Here is a 20,679-nt window from a genome sequence, read left to right on the forward strand (position 1 = left end):
TTGAATTTGGATGCATTGTTTGGGTCTCTGTAAGCCTGCCTTTTGAGCAGGAAGTTCTTTATGGTGTACATTTGTCTGTACAAATGCACAGTGGTTGCAGGGGGTTGAAGGTACAGTAATTAATGGCTTTTCTGTCAATGCCTTCCCCTGGCTGAGGGCACACCAATTGCTTCCTGCAAAATGGTGTCACAAGCCCACTAAAATCAAAGGACCTGGTCATCTTCGCAGGCCAGAAATCATTCCACTTTGTATGGTGGAGAGGCTCCCGTGCCTGCCTCCCCGCAGCCTTGCTGGCAGAGGGGAAAAGAGCTGCTTCTGCTTCCCTTTCCAAAGCACCAAAATCAGGCAAGGCAGGCTCTGTCAGAGGTATTTCCATGCATTTATGCTTATCCCATCACTAATGACAGGAAAATCTCATGGGGAGGGATGGAGCAAGGGGAAGGGGAGATAACTGAATAATTCTGGTTGGTAATATTCTATTTTCTTATATAAATATTAATCATTTCCCTAGGAGTTGCGACTGAGTGCAAACAGAGTTTATTGGATTTTTTTTTTTTTTAACCATATTAGCAGAAGCACAAGCAGGGGAATCTCTGTGACAACTGTGACCAACAGAAAATTAATTAGGATTCTGACTCTAGTGCTGGTGTCTTAGGGCTCTTTGCTTCTTTGGATTAAATTGCATTAAACTCTTTATTAAACAGAGCAGGCAGCTTGGCACTGGAATCAAGCCCACATCTGCACCTGGATTTTCCTATTAAAAGTGGATAGAGTAAAAAGAATGTTAAATCCTCTTATCCATGACTCAAGACATACCAGGCAGGACATATTAAGTGTATTTTCTTTTTTTAAGGTTTATAGTCGTGGGTATTTATCTACCCCGGGTTTCCAGTGCTGTTTGTTTGTTTTTTTCTTGTTGGTTTTGGAGTGGTGTTTTTTTTTTTTTTTTTAATTATTATTAATTATTATTACTGTTGTTATTATTTATTTATTTATTTATGGTTAAAACACGTCCTTTTTTTAACGAGTATCTGCCTGATATTCCAGATCCCAGGATGAATGTTTTTCTTGTGTTTACCATGAGGCTGAAGTTAACATGGGCATGTTTGTTTAACAACAACAACATACACAACACAGCAAGTGAAGGAGCCTTTGTTCATGTACTGCCATCAACAACGCTTTCAGCAGATTTAGGGAATAAAGCTGTGAGTTAACTTCTGGTGTGGATGGAAAATAAGTGTTGAACCTGGCTCTCCTCTCATTGATGTTGCTATAAAGGGTGACTCCTACTAAGTCAGCTGAATTATATCAGAAAACATGGAATTTGGCTAATGTTATTCAAGGTCTTGTATAAATAAATGGGATGTTTGTGTCTGGTTTAAGGATCAGGTCCTGATCACTGAATTTAATAAACATTTAGCAGTAAGTCTACAGGGAACACTAATGACAGGGTAGTTTAAAAAGGAAAAAAAAAGTTTTATTCAGGTTCTAGAAGGCGATGGAGGGCACACGATCCTTTTTCTCTTCTCAATGCTAATTTCTTCCTGATGGCAATTTCAGTTTTTGAAAATAAATGAAGAAGTGTGAGCATCAAAACCATCAGCTGTCCTACCATGGGGCTGTGGCTTCCCTTGCTTGTGGAAATCCAACAGTGAGGTTGGCTGCTTCAGTCTGCAGGGTGAGACTTCAGAGGTGCAGGTGTGACTTTCAGCTTTGTCACAGAATTTCTCTCCCATGAGTCCCAGTTCAGCCTTCCCATGTTGCAAAGAAGAGGTCACCATCATCTCTCCTTTGTTGCAGTTCTGCACCGACTGCCAAGGACAGCAATGCTTCAGGATGTGCTGCCTGCTTCCACCATATAAGCTGAAAGCATTTCAGGGTAGGAATTAGCCTTTGGTTAGCACTCTCTCTGGTGTGCTGGCTCTTGATCTCCCCTGGGGCTTACCTGAAGTAGATCTAGTGGCAACAACTGTTATGTATAACTCGGCAGAGCCCCTGCATCCTTCAGCCCTGCCCAGAAGCACAGTGGAGTTGTCTTCTGCATCACAGCTGCGTGTTTCCTTATGCTGTGTGCACTCCTGAAAAACACAGTGTCTGTGGTCCCTCTGGCTTTGCTCTTAAACATTAGTGAAATAATATTTCTGAGACTCATGCCTGAGTAGTGGTCATGTGGTGGCTAAAAAAATGTGGATGTTAAAATGTTTGTTGGAAAACTGTACTCATTCTTCTGCAAAAGTAGCTAGATTAACAACCCACTTTCTCACCAAGCAACTATGCATCCTGCAATTAAACAGAAGGGGAAAGGAGCACTGGCAACTTGTGTGTGTGCTGAAGCTTTGCAGCTGCCTCAGCCTGCTCTTCCTCAGCTGCAGCCACGGAGCTGGGACAGCCGAGAGGCAGGGTGTGAGAACAGGCAGACAGGATTGCTGTACTCCTGTGGCGCTCAGTGGTGTGTCTTTTCTCTTTGGATTAATGTTTTCCAAGCATAACCCATGGTTTTGTACTACCACGTAGGGCTTTGTCAAGGAGCTGTGTGGTACTGGGCATGTCAAATTCTCTGCTTAACAAAAGTGTCTCCAGTTGACTACTCCTAAATATCAAGGGGTACAATATACAAATTTGAGGAAGCTGGTAGCCCATTTTGTGGATAAGGTTACATGGAGGCTTCCAAACCTTGCAAAATCATTCTGCCAGTGCAGGGACAGATGTGAGACAAAAGCCCCAAATGTACCTATGCAGTTGAAGAGCCCCTGGCAGACATGAAGGGGCATCTCAGGGGTGACAAGCCCTGCCTGCTGCTGGTATCAGTGCCTGTGGTGCCCACCTGTGGGACTTCAGCTGACTTTGGGAAATAGACGCTTCACTTTGACTCTGCTGCTCATTACCTGATTTAGCAGGATCATTTATGAACAGTTCTGTTTTATCTTTACCAATAAAGCTCAATGACACTAACTGCTGTAAATGGAACAGCATGCGGTTATGCCCCTGTATGTCTTTTAATGTCATTCCACACCCAGTATTGTGGCTGCACAGCACAGCCAGCATTAGGTTTTCTGTGATAGTTTAATGATTAAATGAATATATGTATGGTATCCTAGGAACCTGATCCCTTATAGATGATAATGTGGAAAACAGAGGGCATGATTAAAACAACTGATGGGTCAGGGTTCACATAACTCATTTTCTCATGATAAAAGCAAGGTCACGACTGGAAAGATGTAATGCACATTTTATGTGTGTATCCAAAAATTATTTGATGGAGAGTTTTCTTCCAAGACAAGGGGAAGACAGATTTTTAAAATATTTTGAGGTGCTTGGACAGACAGAGGCCCCACTTGCTAGCCTGCACTGATGCTGAACAATGCTGAGGGGCTCACAGAGGGCATTTTGCTAGAATGTTTTGGAGACCACCACAAGAAGCTGCAGTGATGTCTGACATTACCTCATGGCACAGACTGTAATTGGCGCTAGGTCCTGTTTTCCAGCACCATTCCCAAATGTGTCCTCATCACAATTTGTCATAACAATTCCTTCTGCTAGCTGAACTTGAACTCTTGACAGCAAAGTGATGCTTAATTATATTTGCTCTGTTTTCCTAGCAGTCTTCTCACTAACACTGACATACTGCCGTTCTGCCTCAAAACTATTTTAATATCCCTTTATGTATTTTATTCCACTAATTGTCTTCAGTTACTTTCTATTGTTCAAATATGTGTGGCTTAATGAACAACAGCAGACAATATATCCCACATTACTGCTGGTACCAAGGCAGTCACCTACAAATTCCATATATCCTTCAGCTGCTGATGCACTGCTGAAATGTGCACAAAGAATCAGATGACTGCAGCTCAATCTATTGTCACACAGATCAACATATCCAATACGTTCCTCAGTGAACCATTACTGAATTGAAACAATTTTTTTTTCAAACATTGCATAGAAAATATAGCAAAATGTAGCAAATCCCTGACATTTTGTTCTCTATCAGTATTATTTATTGCAAATACTGCTGACTTAATGAGAAATGATGATTTTATTCATTTAGCTGAATGCTCTCGATGCCAATAGCCTCCAGTTCCATGGTCATTTCACACCCGTCCCATTGAGGAACCTCCTAGAGCAGGATTACGCAGCATTGGTATGGTGCTGTGTTTGTTTGTTTGTTTGTATGTTTTCTTTTCAGTTGTACAGGTAAGGTACCTTCACATTTGATGGGCCATGAAGGCAGACAGTGAGCCTTTGTATACAACAGATCAGTGACACCAAGTCAGGAATGTTTTTGAGAGATGGGAATTTACAGCAGGTGAGATGGATGAATTTTGTGAGACAGAAAACTGTCATGTTGCATAGCTGACTACACGGCCATTATTTCTGCAGCTTAGCTATGTGTGTAAATTAGATTTTTGCTGCCTTAAATTCTTACTCAAAAACATCTTTCTGAAAAAGTTAGGAACAAAGACGTGAATGTGCAGTGCTTATAATGTACATACATTCCTGGATAGACTGTCTTATTCTTTGGATGCCTCCATGAGTGGGAAAAAACCACCACCACCACCACCAAAACATTTAACTGGATTAGAGCCTGCAGGATGAATATTTCTACGTAAGTGAAAAAGAAAAAAAAAAAAAAAAGTTACATGTAGTTACCTAAGAATTTCCTAGGAATGGATCATGGTACAATCAAGAAACTGGTGCTGGCATTATTAGTAAGATTATCTGTTATTTTCTGATGGCCTTCACTATCGTCAGTGATAGCATACAGAAGCTTTTCCTGCAGAGATTACAACCTGGATACATCACTGGCGGCACACTGCAGAAATTACATACTGAATTCAACACAATGGTAGATAAATATCCAAAGAGTTAAGAGGTTTAGTTAGGAAAATATCCAAAGAGTTAAGGGGTTTAGTTAGGATTTTATCGCCAGCATAAATTAGCTTTTTTAACAAGATCAGGTTCCTTTTAATGTAAACAAACACACAAATGTGAATACTGGCCCATTAAAGGTAACACCTCAGAAACATCCTCAGAGAGGGCTTGTTTTCCCTCCTGAAGACAGCTCAAACCAAAGAGAGGAAAAACAAGAACAAAAAATAAAACAAATTACTGACAGAAAAAGAATCACCAGACATTTGATGAGGCTGCCATCTCAGCTTGGGGATTCAAATCAGATTTTGTTTTTCCCTAATTAGTTTGACATTTGGGGCTGAAATGACCTAGAGGGGGATGGTAAATGTTCGAGGACAGGATGCAAGCACGCAGTTTTCTTCTTCCTCTTGGGTTAGCTGCCCCACAAAGGCCAGAGCAGCGTGAGGGTGCCAGCCGGGGGTCCTTGCACCCCAAGGCTGTGCCTGGGGCTCCCAGTCCTGCTCTGCCTCCAGCCAGGACCTGAGCATCCCCAGGAGCTGGATGAGGGTGGGTGTGTAGTCACAGCCCCCATCCCTGCATATTGCCTTTTCAGGGGCTTTCTTTGCAAACTTTCAGCAATTGTGTGCTCTCTTGAACGTCGTCAGAATTATTAATGCACCTCTTCCTCGCTCAGACCACCTGTGTCTTGTGTGATAAATAGGAACCATTAAACCCCAGGTTAGGAGTTTAGCAGCTCCTCCACTGCTGTCAGTGATACATAATGGATCAACGGTTTGCTCCTGTTGGATTTCTGCCCTCTCTTGCCCATTTTTTCCCTATTTTATCTTTGACTCCAGTTCAGTTTTTAATCCCATTCAACGAATGACCTACTTACCGTAAGGGTCACCCACCTTTCAGGGCATTTCTGTTGTACCTTCGTGACATCCGCATACAAAGCCTATTTCATCCCACTGTCTGTCCACAAGTCTGAAATAATTTTTGTGTGCAAATATTATTTAGGTTATATTTCATATTTTTAATTGTCCTTTACTAACAGGCATTAATCAGAACAGGAGAATGTCTTTGATACTCATCTGCCCACTTTCCTAAGACCATGTTGGAGCTGCCTTTTCGCAACCACTTCAAGATAGGTATGAGCTCAGGAAAAGTATTTTTTTCATCTCAGCTCATCTTTTAGTGTGGAAACCAGCTGGCATTTGCAGCCAGCATATCAGTTGTGCCTTCATTAAACTCTGCAGCCACTCCGGTGAGTCTTGAATGCGTAATCCATTTTTCACAGCAAAACACATACAAAAAAATACAAATTAGGCACATAGACAATTTAAATTCTTACAGAAGATGTGATCTGATTTCTTAAAAACAAAACAACAACAACAAAACAAAACCATGTAGTCAGAATAACATCTGCAGACACTGTAAAAGTAAGATAATAAGTCTGAGTTATTCCAAGACTCATGTGTCCTGGATGAGTAGCATTTTTCCGTCTTTAACTTTGACATGTGAGTGCCTTCAGAGATCTCTCGGCCTGTCTCCCTTCCCCAGTGACCCTTTTTGAGCCCTTTGTTCATCACCTACGTCTGAAATGTCTGATTTCTGAACATGCAGCTGCAGTAGCGTAAGGGCAGCCACTGGTGCTTTAGGAGGTGCTCCTGTTTAAATCCTTGGGCTTGACTTTTGTCAGCTATGTCTGGGTATTTTGCTCCTAATGTTTGTCTGGATGGAGACCCCATAGTCTCAGATACTTCCTAACATGAGAAGCAGAAAATTCAGCAAAACACTACAGCAGGCAGTTTTTTCCCTAGACACTGGTCTGTCTCAGAAATATCCTAGGCACGCCAGCAGCTCTCAGCAGGCTCCGATGTCCCCCAGGCAGCCCTGTGCTTTCTCCAGAGAAGGCTGGCTGCACACTGTGGGGTGCAGGCTCGGAAAGCTCTGCCTGGCTGTCAGACATCAGGCGTTTTTTTACGACAAGTCTTTCTGGTGTGAAGCCCCTGCTTCTGCAAACAACTGCTTGCTCTCATTTTGGAAGTGGCTGCTGTTATAGAGGTCTTGTGAAGACCCTTGGGAACTGGCGAGGGCTGTGCTGTGCAGGCAGTCCCTGCCTCTCCTCTGGCAGCAGGGAGGAGAAACAGCTGAATGTCTTAAGTCCTTAGAGTATATATATGAAGCACCAGCTTTGGATGGAAAGGCTGGGGTTCTTCACCCTGAGAAATGGTGGTGAGCAGTGTGTGGAGGGCAACGTCTGATAGCATTGACGAAAGGCAGCAGGAAATGTGCTCTAGCGTGAGATCTTCATTCGCTTTGCTTTGTTTTGCAAGATGTGACAAAACAGTAGAGTAATGAAAGTAATTGTTCCATTACTTCTTTACTGTAGGTGGTGTGAAGAAAAGAGAAGGAAAGAATAAAACTATTTTCTGCAGATCATGCAGAATCTCCTATGACAACTCAATATTTATTGCCCTAAATCTGTGTCCAGTTAAACAGCAAATGCAGGGTTTTGCTACTGGACAATGATGGTGGTGGAAGGATTGTAATTAACTCATTCAAATGTGTTGCAGGAGCCTTATTCCCATCCTATGCCTTTATTTCCATAATCATGGATGCAGTTTTGTATGCTGGAGGCACTGTATCAAATCTGTGATGGAAACAGTTGTACATCAAAAGGAAATCTTCACTGCTCTCCAAAAGCAAAATAAAGTGCTCTGTGCTCACCAGCCCAGAGCGCTTTCTTTAGAACCTTTGTATGAAACAAGCCAGCCAGTGTTTCCGCTGTTGGCCCAAACCAGGACATTAACAAGTAAACTGCTGATTAATACCTCAGCTGTAACAGCATCAGAGGTTTCAAAGCAACAGTAAAGTTATTTCAGGAGTAAAATAGAAAACCAGCAACAAACCTCAAAAGGAGGACAGTCACTTGGAACTTTGCATTCCTCTCTACTCCTAGCTGCATTTTACTTGGTGTTTCTTTCTTGCCAATCCTGTTTTGAATGGATGATTATGTGATTACGGCAGCCAGCCAAAAGTAGTGCAGGGCAAAAATCCATAGATGAGTTAGTGGCATTTTCCGTTTGGTTCTGTCCTGTTCATGGTAGCTTCAGGTGGTGATGCTGTTGATATTTAATAGAAGAACTGGCTTGTGTCCAGCTACTGTCCTGAATTCCAAAGTAGCAATTGATTGGCTTTGGAAAGCTCCCAGGAAGCACTGTTCTGGGGAATGAAATAAGAGAAATACTCTAACATGTACATTCTGCCATTCTTTTAACTTCAAAGGGAGGTGAAAGCAGAGTTCAGCTGTGCACCCTGCTATACTTCCACGTCACGCCTAAAAAAGCAAGACAAGGTATCGTGCCAAGGGGAGTGGATTTCTTTGGAGACAGCATGAAGAAGGAATGGAAGCCAGGACCTGATTATGAGAAAGTTGTACAGGGCTGGCAAGGCTGTAACTGCACTGAATTGTGACTTTTCCAGGTTCAAGTATCTCTGAGGGCTTATCACACTGGAGTGTGCAGAAAAAAGCCTGTGATTCATCCACTGTTAGCTAATTTATTTCTGGAAACTAATTACAGAACATTGAAAAAGCATTCAGTAACATTATGATGGGCTTCCTTCAGTAAAAGGAGTTTAAACAGCCTGGTGGATGATGCAGTACAGTTCTACACTGTTTTTCTTTATCCTGAGCAAAGTATGGTTGTCGATTGACCATAAATCTATATCACTTCTAATGGCATGGCACTTTTCAGACTCATTCTGAAAACTCACTCAAGTACTATCATGCTAAGAAGGACCCCATTTACAAAGCAATCTTTTTTTTTTCCCCCCTCCAATTTCCTATTCAAAATGCAATTCTTTTTTTTTTTTTCTTTTTTTTTTTTCTTTTTTTTTGTGTATGTGTATGTGTGTGTGGCTGCTTGCTTTGGCCACGCCAGCCGAGAATTGTCTCAGGCTAGATAATGCTACTCCCTCAACTGCTGCACTTTCTAATAAATACTCACCTGTTTCAACTTCTTCTCAAATATATACTTCACACAGTGTGGACTTAAGTTTACTTTCCTTTCCTAAAATCTGTTTTAATGAGCAGAGAAATGAGCAATGATATTGTGTTGAATGTAGCTCAGCATTTTTCCTCAGCCTGGCTTTCTCTTAGACTTCCTCCAGCAACAGGCTGTCCTGTGCATTACCCTGCTGTAGACAGCAATGCTGTTCTGCCTTAAATCTGTGAGGGCTCAGTGAGCTGGAAGAAGGTACTTAATATTCCTTGATATCAGCACATGGCAAGGGGGTCATTATTTTCAGCCCAAACCTGTCTCTTACATTCTCTGATATAGCACAGAAACATGGCAGTTCATGCACAAGTTTTTATCTCTGCTGAAGGCCTCTTAAAAATGACACTGTTACCTGTTATTCATCAAGGACTGTCAGAAGCCAGATCCAAAGTGAGTGGATTTCTAGGGTTTGCCTTCTTTCTGTCCAGAAGAGATCCAGAGATAGCAGATATTCCAGACGATATGTTAGGACTTAGTTTTTCAAAATATACGTTTTTAAGTACGTATAAATATATGTAAAATGGAAACATAATGGATACATACATTATATAGTTGCTACATAAATATGAAAGTCCTAGACATGAAAGCTTTTTGTGTTTTAGTGATATAAACACACATTTCTACAATTCTTTTGAATATGCATTTGCTTTTATCAGTGTACCGAAGAATGCTTTTATTCCACTATATATTTTTTTTCTCCTAATAACAGAAGCAGATTTTTTTTTTGTCCATTGTCTGGTACAGTAATATGACTCATCCCCAAAATCCCAGGATATAACGTAAATCATCTGCAACCCACATTTACAGCCATTTATTCTTAATAACACAGTCCCAAAGAGAGACAATCATTTTCTTCACAAGAAAGTAAGTATTTTCCTTTGAAATTGTCTTCACTGATTGTTGAATACCCTTTCTGTTCACTTTTGAAAGAACACAATTAAATACCTGATTAGATCTGTCAGTGCAGTCCAGAGAGTAGGAAGAGGAGAAGAGCAGTGCAGAAATGCATCTCTACAGAAGCAAACTGTTTATTTACTCCAGAGATTCACCAGCCACACTATGCTGTTATAACAACCGACCCAAACAAATGCTGAATGGTATTTTAAATATTTTTAATTAATGATGTTCTACTTTTCTCCTCAAAAGAAGGAAAAAAATGTTTGCCAGCTGGTCACATAGTTGAGATACTTTCCTCTGCCTGTGGGGCTGCCTTTGCTTAAAGCAGTTAAAACAGAGATACAGACTGGCTTAATAGTAAGTGGTTTGGAGCTTGTAGCAAACCATTACTAATACTTGATAACCATAAATAACTATAATTATAAATAACTATAGTAATTAAAAATATAAATTATTTATTGGTTTGTTTTGAATGTTGTCATGTCTGCCTTTAATATCTTCATTAATTGCAAGTTTTAGTTGTTCCAGGGTGGTTTACTTATGTACACAAACCATTATTTCATCAATTTCAACATGTGCTCTATTCATGCAGTAGCACGAAATGGTAAAGTCGGTTACAGTTGTAAAATCTAGATGGCATTTACATAACCCATAGGGCACAAGGCACTAATTTGTCTGAAGGCCTCCTTTAAATGTTTAGTTCATTCACATTTGGATTTATTTAGCCTTTAAAATAACATTTCACTGCACTGAGATTTTTCTTCCCTGCTCTTACCCCCACAATTAATAACCACAGAGCTCAGCCGTTGCAGCTACCTTTTGCAGTTTCACACGTCATCACTTCTCATGGTATTTCGGTTGGGCATTCTAGAAAAAAATAAAAACAAACAAACAAAAAAAAGAAAAACAACAACAACAACAAAAAAACACAAACAAGTAATTCCAGGAAGCTAAGAATCCATATTTGCTATGAGGCTTTCTGCTTCACCTTGGTGTATCCTGAAACCCCCAGGAATTTTGCAGAGCCACGTGTCACAGGTGTGCCACTCCAGCCCCACACTGTAAATGAAGGTCTGCCCTTCCCTCAGCCCTCTGGTTCACCTCTGCTGTCACTTGGCTTTCTCAGCCTCTCCCCCACGCTTGTGCAAGGGGTGTGATCCGGACTGTGTGTGACACCAGGAGCAGTGGATCATGTTCAGCTTTGTCAGGGAGCACCAGCTACACAGATGGTTGGCTTCTCCTCAGAGGGTCTCAGCTGTGAAGAAGCAAACAGCCATGAAGTTTGTACTGAAATTCTCCATGTAAACACAAAAGGCAGTTATACGGCATCATAAGCCAGCAAAGAACAGTTCAGTGGCATTTCCAGATATTTATAGACTTCAGGGAAGAAAATTTTCAAGATTGCTAACCTGTGACCTCTGTGCATTGAAACTCAAAGAAGCTTTATTGCTTATTTCAGTGAAAAGTCAGGTTAGCACTAAGTACTCTTTTCCTCTCCTTTTCCTCCAGCCACTACTGAGAAGCATCTCTGGCCTTTTATCACAGTGGTGATAACAGATTTCAGGGTATTCATGAATATCTGTATATATGCTCACTGTTTATTTATGTTTAAAATACACTAAAGGTGTGTTTGAAGTCTCTGCAGTGTCAGACATGGAAATGGACTCAGCCCATAGCAAACTACTTTTAAAAAGTGCTGATCATTTCAAAAGGCTGTTAAACACTCTTCAGACAAATATGCAGACACTAAACAGATTACTGGATCTTCCTTGGACAAATGTTGCAGCTGTTTGGAAACACACAGAAGCTGTAGATGATCCTTGAGAAAGGGAAGTGCAGGATGCCTTTTCTTTTGACTTTTCAGTGTGTTTAAGGCAGGCTGCGTTGAAGTACCCATTTTGTTCTGCTGTCAGTGCACAGAGGTTAATAATCTTCCCTGTCCGAAAATGCTTGGAGACTTTTCTAACAATGTGCAACACTATCAGCCTGAAATAGTTCAAGAGATAAGGAAATTAGCAGAATGCTTTATGAGGTGAATTAAATGTACCCATCAGAAATGTTTTTTTGCTTCTATTACAGTGTGTGTGCAGATTCTCAGGACTTTGATGATGTCTAGAGCTATTAATTAATTTAACGTTCACTCAAGGTGAACAGAAGGAGAACAGCAAGAGTCATTTCTGATTTGATATTAGTCACAAGTTGAATGCTAAGGTCTGATAATTGTTTGAATGGTACCTCCCTTTGCTAACTAGTCAAAAGACACTGAATTTCATTAAATAGGATTACTGGGTCATGACATCCGTTCTATTGTGAATAGCATTTGACCAGGGAGAACACAATGAAATAACTTTCGGACAAGGTTTTCAACACACAAAGATATCTTAAATGAAAACAACTTGATTATGAAGCGAATCCAACAACTTTCAGGCAAAATTTCCCCCATTTGTAAAAGAGAGATGCTCAGCTGCAGATTTACAGACCAGGTTCAGAACTTGAAAAAGGCTTCCATTTTTTATATATCAAATAGAGCACTCCACATGGGCTCAATACACTGAATAGCGTAGAGGTGGGGTCTGCCCACTAGGCTGACTAGATGTTCAGCTTTGATTTCTAATCTTCAATGAGGTTTTTTCTAACAAAGACATAGGTTGTATGTGCTGCCTTCTCTGCCAGATCTGGGGTTAATGCTTCTCACTCTACAGACCATCTTTAAGAAAGCAGTTAAAGGGAAGAGTAACCCAATGCAAAAAGAGTAGCATAATTTTTCCAGCTAAAAGTCTCTGCTTCATTAGACTGAACTACTTCATCTTCTCCAAAGCTAGCAAGGAGACAGGAAACACTGGTAATCATCAGTGAATGAGTTCATAAGTGTTAAGGAGAAAAGTAAGTTGAAAGCCATTCAACATGAAATCACAAATTCAGTTATGGATGATAAACTGCAGCAAGTAATCGCTGCACGACAGTCACATAATCCAAGCCCCCATTTAATCCAAGTGAATTAGAGATCCTGACTGCTCCTAAGGAACTGGTACCCAATGCTGGCTCACTGCTCCCATCTTCCCAACTGTGGAGGAATGGTTAAGTGAAATAGGACATGTGGATGTTGGGCAGTTAGGAGGCAATGGGCTAGTGAAGTACTGTACTCAACTCACATGAGTTTGGGCACGTACGCAGCTGGCTGAGAGCCAATCAGGCTCAAGGACACGATGCCCTTGAGCGATTGGGAAAGTCCCTAAGGTGGGACGGTGGCTAAAAGAAGGAGGAACTACCTGAAAAGAGCGGGCAATGTTAGCCAATCCTGAGCTTAGTTTTTGCAATATGTATGAGTTGATTATGTTCGAACTAGATAAAAGGCGACTGAGCTATCCATTAAAGTTGAAGTTCTTTGTTCACTCATATTGTGTGTCTGTGTCTTCCTTCCATCGACAACACCCAACAGCTGGAATGCAGGTCAGAAAACATGAAAGCAATTCCTGCCTCCTCTTCTGATCCTGTATCAGAGCTACCCATGACACAGCTAAGGTACCTTGGCTGCCCTTTTCTCCTGGCTGGCTTCCACAACTGTGGAGGCCAAAATACCTGAGAGCAGGGCAGAGCTACCATCATTTCAGCTGAAGTCCTAGTGGATCTCTAACAGACACTCTGACCATATCTCAGTACAAACAATCTGGTGTTAGGTGAAGCCATGAAAGTGTAGACATACTGCTAACACTGAGACAGAAGTGATTGGCACAGGCCCAATTTTTCATTGCCTGATATATTACCTAACACTACACTCAAACGTTGCTATTGCTTCTGTTTGGGAATAATGGAAAAATGGATTGTTACAAGGTGGCAGTGCTGGAGTGAAGGCTGGACCTCAAAGAAAATTACAACATGAATTGTGAGAAAAGATTATGTAATGCAATTTTATCACCTTCCAGAAACTGTGTGCAGCACACTAAGGCTGATTCTATGGGATGGAAGTGTCCAGGGTGTTTCAGTCGAGTGTGTCACTGATGGGCTCAGAAACCAAAAGTTCATAGGAAGTTCTGGACATGTGTGAGGGGAAATAATTTGAAGCAGCATAAAAATGGTCAGTAATGAGGTGAGGGATATGTAAAATAGATAACAAAACACTAAAGGTCTTTTGCAAATCATTTCTGTGATAAAATGTTCCATTTAACAGTCCTGCTTAGATACAAAAGAGAAGAGAATGAGGTGTGTGTGTAAGGAAAAGTGAAGTTAGTCAACTGAATATGACACTGAAGTGACCCAAAGCACTATTTGGTTATGCAAAGGGCTCCTAATGCAATACTGTTAATGGCACAGGGCTCGGAGTGCAGGTTCCTTTCCCTCCCTACGGCAGTTTTGTATGACTTGGAAAGTGCTGAGCTTGACGCCGAGCTCACTTTTGTCACGGTAGAAGGAAACACTTCATTAATACTGTTACATTTGTGCAAATCTAATCTGGAGCTGTTTTATTTCTTCTGATTAAATAATAATAATAATAATAATAATAATAATAATAATAATAATAATAATAATACAACACATATTAAGTCATCCAAAGGTTCTTGAAATGAACCAAAACAAAACCAAATGCTAACTAAACAGAGCAGTCAGGTGGAGTGAATGTTCAGTGAGCCTGGACTGTTTTCATTTATGTTCAAGTGTTTGGCCACAACTTAGAAACAAATATTGAGAGAATAACATGAATTGCTATATACATTACTATCTAGGATTTAGGTGCAGGCTCTGAGCAGACTGTGAGAAAATGTGTATCAGACAAGGATGTTGGAGCTCTCAAACATGCGAAATCACAACTTTGTTTATTCCATGCAAATTCCTAAGCATTGAGAAGGAAACCCTTTTGTAAGTGGAAGCCATAATGTCAAACACAGCTGTTCCCTGTCACTTTTTAGTGTGTCTCAATTTGGCATAAGCGTAGTTATTTCACTAGTAACTCAGGAGGTGAAATGGCCCTTTCAAAGCAGAGCCTTTAGAATAAAAACATTTTCAGTTCTCTGCAAGCCAGAAGGCATCACAGAGCGAGTGAAGCCCTCTGTGTGACATCTGTCCTCCTCCATTGTGCCTTGGAAAATCTGAAGCCATTTCTGTAAAGAATCTGTCACTGAACATTTTATAAAATTCATCATAGGAAAATGCAAATGGCTGTTAATGTGCAGGAATGAAAAGATAAAAGACCAATTCATTTTCATGAGACACAGTGATGGATCATGGTGTGACACATTATTGGGACTGCAAAGGAATAAGCTTCTCTTACTTATCATGGACTCAGTGATTATTTATGACTGTTAACATCCATCACCAAAAGGGCAGAGTAGTGTTTTTGGTACTGCATCATCACCATGCCTATTAGAGATGCACAAGAATTGAGAGGAGAGCTCCCTGAAAGCAGATTAACACGCTGACTTTTTGGACTGAAGCTTCTTTCACAGCCTGTGAAAGCATTACATAAGAATATTATTGTTCATCACTTCAAACTTTTAGAGGGAGAGCTGTGATATGTGAGAAACAGATCCACTTGCCTTTATAGCATGTGCTAGGAAATACTGACACAAAGTGAATACTCCACGTAACCTGCATTTCTTCCCCTGTGTGTCACCTGGCCCCTTTTCCAAGCACATGCATTATAAAAGGGCTGTGCCAGGACTGGCAAGGGATGTGCTGAGGGATGTAACCCTGTGGGAGTCATCCTCACCCAGGGTGACCGCAGCCACATCCACCTGCCCAGCAGCCCCCACCCGCTGGCAGCCCCTTCTCAGCCCCTCACCTCGTTCCTCCCAGCTGCTCTTCCTGCACTCCCTGCCCCTGCTGCTGCAAAACATGGCTTTGTGTCTCACTGAGCAGCCTCCCATCAGCCCTGTGAGATGTTATGGATGGACATGGGGCTCACATCCATCCAGGAGCCTCTGGACAGTACCAGAGGCCATGGGAGGGGTAATACTGCTATGTGTCAAAACCTTTCCTGCTGATATAGGATGTGTTTTGCATGGAGGGTTTTCATCGAGCACTGATGAGGAGCTCACACAGATTTTTCAAGCCTTATGAGTCTCATATAAAAATGTTTATAAAGTCCAGAGTTCTACTAACCCTTATAGGTTACCGTGCTTGCTATCAACATTGATGCTGCAGTGATGGGACTTCACTGCTCAGTATCCAGTCATATTGATTGCCTGCTTATCTAACTACAACCATAAGATTTAGAAAAATAATGTTCTAATGTGTGAGTAGGCTTTATCACACTTTGAGTTTAGGAAGCAGGAAGCAAAACCAAAATAGCTTTTTGCCAGTTTTAAACTCTGCTAAGTGCTGGCACCCCTTTGAAATACAAAGCTGCAGATACAGAGCCTCAGCACGTGTAATTCAGTATAAAGTTAGGGAAGCCCATGTTAGTTTACCGTGGTGAAAGATTTAACTCCTAGTAATAAAGCATTGGAAATTTCAAGAAAAATAAACAGCAAAAAGAAAAAAAAAATCCAGCATCAACACTTCTAAATTAGAAGATTCATCATTAGCATTGCAAAACCCTCATAACCTTTTACATCAAGTCGAAACAACACCCTTCTACAAGAGGAGATTATCCACCCTTTCTGGTATTATTTGTTGTTCTTGCCATGTGCTCCCTGTTATTTGGGACAAGGAAACAATGAGTGGAACGAAGATGGCTTGGCGCGAATGACTCAGCCAGTGCTCATTTGTAAACTGACAGTTGTATACTGGAAAACATTAAGAGAAACCAAGTCTGCTTTGTAAACAGTGGGAAATATCAGGAATATCTAGTGCAACTCTTACATAACTCCTGAGTGAGACACTACAATTTCTGGGCGATGTCTGGAACACTGTAACAGAAATACTGAAAAACAGAACATCAGACAGAAAAGGCAACATGAGTAAGAGGAAAACATGCAAAACCTTAAACAGCTTGAGAATTTGGAGTCTTCTATAACAAATCAACAAACAGAGTATTTGTAGGTATTGAACCCAAGAAACACAAGCATCAAGAATCAAGAAACACAATCCTCCATCTCCTCAGCTCCTTTATATGAGTTTTGATTGATTCTCTAACACAGGCAAGATACCAAGATACTAGATCAAGCCAAAGCCCGCCTCCTTCCCTCTGCTCCTTGATCACCTCCCATGACCCGAGGCAGAGCACATGGAGCAATCACAGCCCCCATCCTGGCTGCTGTCCCCCTGGTTCCAGCACCCAAAAACTATTCAGTGGTGAGATGTAACTGCCCCTGAGTTACATCCCCATGGGGACTGGACAGGCTGGTTGGTTATTTAAAAATAAATACATAAATAAATAAGCTTAAAAGGGAAGGAATTAACATTTCTATATATAACAGGATAGTGTAAGTTTGTCCCAGGGGTCACTTGGGGAGATTTGGGCTCGGGTGAATGTGGGCATGGTAATGCTGGTTCCCAGCTGGGATAGCTCTATAGAATGGGACTTGCAAGGACTGCCTGCTCAGTACTTTCTTTTGCATATGATCAGAAATTAAAAGTGTTAAAATTAAGGCATAAGCAGAGATTTTGTTGGGTAGACATGAGCAATCAGAATCGATATAATGCATCCTTCATTTCAATACCTCCTAGGTCACCCATCTCTGGCTTCAACATACAAAACTTGTGTCAGATACCCTTCATAGTTAAGGTATTCCCACATGGTACTGAGAAGGTAAGGTATGTCCAAGGTTTGCTGTCACATTGTGGTGTGCTCTTGATTTAGTTTTACCTCCTTCCCCCTCCCCCCCCATGTTTTGATCATGTGCTACAATTAACCAGAGAGCTAAGCTAAAGTAGCTGTTAGAAATCAGCCAGTGGTACATCTGTAATACTCCCAACAGGGGAGACAAACTGCCTAGATCTGCACAATGTTAATGGTGTCAGTCAAAACGAGCCTGCATCTGATGTATGTGCCCTTTTCTGGTCTGCTCCTGAAGTAGAATGAGGCTCTGTTTCTGTCCTGCTAAGCTCAAAAAAAAAACACCTTTAAGGAAGGCAGAAATGACTTGCTGCTGAATTGCCGCATTGCTGGTGAGTCCGTGGTTCAGCAAAGCAGATAAACAATGTTAGCACAGGGGTATTGTCTGAAAGATAAAGCAAGAGAGATTTTAAACAATTATCAGTGTTTTGTTTTTTTTTTTTTTTTTTTTTTTTTTTTTTCCCCTTTGGTAATCTTTTCAAATTTAGGACCTTAAGGTCATCTGTGAAAGGTCATTTCAAGTGAAGCTGGATATTTAACACAGACTTAAAAAAAAAAAAGTATGCAGACAGCAGCTTCATCAGACTCCAGAGGGGTGACAGTGAAGCAGCTGTCCCTCTGGCCACTTGGCTTCTTGACTATGGAGAAGATGTAAATAGTAGCCATTGTCTTGAAACTACATTTTTCTTAGTAATAGGGTCAGATTCATGCAACTAAACTGCTAGGAAGTTACTACATGGTCATGTCATACTGGTTTCTCCATGTGCAGCCTCTGAATTGAGAGTCTTTCTACAAAACTAAACAAAACAAACAACCCAAAAAACAACCAACCAACAAAACCCCACCATTTTTTGCTTTGACCTTACTACCTCTTACCACTAGGAATTCCCTTGCAATACTCTCAGCATATGTTTATCCCCAGTACTCCCTCAAGGACTTTCTGAAATGCCATCTTCTAGAAAACACTTTCCAAGGTGACTGTCAGCTGTAAATCAAATTATACTTGAGCTGCATTATTTCTATCTGAATTAGAACTAAGTGATGCTTACAGCACTGATTTAGACTGATTATCTACAGCTTGAACCAACTACTGAGTGACAACACAGACTCCATTCCTGAAGAAATTTATGATGCTGATTTCTTAAGATGGAAACTGTAGCACAGAGTAACAGATGTTTAAATTGCTCTTCTACTGTGAGGACCTGCGCATTCAGATTAAGTGCTGAAAAAATCTGTCTGTTTCTTTTTCATTCCCTTGGCTCCCAGTTCCTTGGCTCCCAGTTGCCTTGAATGATTAGAAAAATTTTCAGAACTGATCCTTCAATGACTATGCATACAACATAATTGAGTAGCATTAAGCTATTGCTTTCACCAACATTTCTGTGGTTCCTGGTTGCTCATAGAATAAAAAACTTCAGTTGTGCAATTACTCTGAGCAGTTACAGAGGGCAAGTCATGGCTAAATTTTTTTTTCTTTTTTTTTTTTTTTCTTTGTGGCTTTGCAGGTCATTCTTAAAGGGCTGATAGCCTTCCCAAGCTGGTGACTTTAAAACAATAGTGCTTTACTGCACACTGCACATGAATCCTGTGTAAGCTTCCTCTGACTCATACAATTCCATAAATATTTAATGGACATTTTATTCAGAAAAAGGAAGCACACAGAGTACAATTTAAGTAGAAACAAATGATGTTTGGTGCCTACTTTATAAGACATATTCCTGTGATAAAGGCAAATCATAAAATGGTGTTTATTTTTCCTGATAACCAGTATTCCACTATTAGATTTTGATGATTGCTGACTTTGATAACTCTTTGGTGTGGCCATTGAGCTAGACTGGGTTAGATTTTCTCCCATACCATCCACATATTTAAGGGGCCATTGACGGATAACTTAAGGTTTTGTGCTACTTTCACTACACCCAATGGTAGTAAGCTTAACTTATTCTGTTTTACAACTAATCAAAACAAAAAGCTGGAACTTCACATGACCTGAGGGGAACAGGTGAGAAGAAGAGGTGTGGAAAGGAAGAGGGAAGCCTTCTACTGGTGGCCCGGCAGTGTGTGCGCCCTGCAGTGGGCATTGTGGGCTGGGAGCTATCCCACACCTCCTGGTTCCCCCACTGCTCCCTGATGGGCTGCACATTTGGCTGGCTCCTGGGCTTTCTCCCAGCCTCTAAGTTTACTCACTTGTAGATCAATTTAATCCTTCTATGCCACAAGGACATTTTGTGACTCAAGTAATTCATTAACAGATCTCTTTAAGCTCTCCAGTGAAACCCATTACAAAAAATGCAAAGTATCAGTCGTGAAGATGAAGAATGCAGCTCCTGGCTGCATCTACTTTTGCTGTTGTCCTTTCCTGCCTCCGTCCCAGTTTAGCTCTACTCATGTTGTAATACTGTTTGAAGGGTGCATGAGACTCAGCCTCCGCCTGAGCAGTTCCTGTGTGAGGCCAGTACATTTGCTGTATTTATCACTCTCCATAGGTTATTATGGAATTTCTGAAAACATACAGACACTCACCAAGGCAGTTCATTGAGGAATGGTAATGATAGAGACTGTGAGAGCTGTTTGAACTGACGTTGGGTTAGCCATTGAATTTACTTGGTGTGGACTGAGCTGGTTTTCCACACACAAAGTCCGTTTGATCAGAGCACGCATCTTTCTTTGCTGTTCTGTCACAGTGAAGATGCACTGCAGCTGTGAAGGATCAGTCCGGGGCCTCTCTTACACCATGACTGCCAATTGTGTCAGATGCCGTGTGGTGGTTTTGTGCTGTGGATTCCCCTAACCACCAGGGACCAAGGAGAGACCACCAAGCTTGTTACACTTATAGCTATTTCAAAATGAAACTCTGGTTTCAAAGTAAAAGCTTAATACCAAGTCCATTCAGCTCTGATATTGTTATTATTTTTTTCCCTTTTGGTCTTGCTTTATCTGGACTGCTCTGCAGTATCTGTCCAAGGAAAACGTTGAACCTTTCTCCCTGCCATACATATATTTTAGCAGGGAGTTTTCTTCAAGACAGCTTTTCATAGAGGATTGGATTGCTGTTGCTATGATGGTTTTACAATCTGTATCAGTTCTGTCTTTTGGACTTGATTCTGAAAAGTATTGGACAGCCTCAACACCTACTCCCATGAGTGACCAGAATTA

General features: G+C 41.1%; 1 long non-coding RNA gene across 2 annotated transcripts in view; it reads right to left on the bottom strand.

Moving 5' to 3' along the window:
• Positions 1-993: 993 nt before the first annotated feature.
• The window catches only part of LOC311441466, a 293,932-nt gene continuing 274,246 nt past the window's right edge, over positions 994-20,679 (bottom strand). The window contains exons 2-6 of one of the 2 annotated variants that reach the window (XR_014695988.1): positions 10,911-11,064; positions 10,626-10,676; positions 9,265-9,383; positions 5,760-8,076; positions 994-2,078 (exon numbers count right to left, since the gene is read on the bottom strand). This is a non-coding gene — a long non-coding RNA (uncharacterized lncRNA). Of the gene's footprint in view, positions 8,077-9,264; positions 9,384-10,625; positions 10,677-10,910; positions 11,065-20,679 lie in introns of both variants that reach the window. The other variant, XR_014695989.1, reaches the window with a different exon arrangement.

The sequence above is a fragment of the Aythya ferina genome (genome assembly GCF_964211825.1).
Source record: "Aythya ferina genome assembly, chromosome: 9".
Classification (NCBI taxonomy): Eukaryota; Metazoa; Chordata; class Aves; order Anseriformes; family Anatidae; genus Aythya; species Aythya ferina.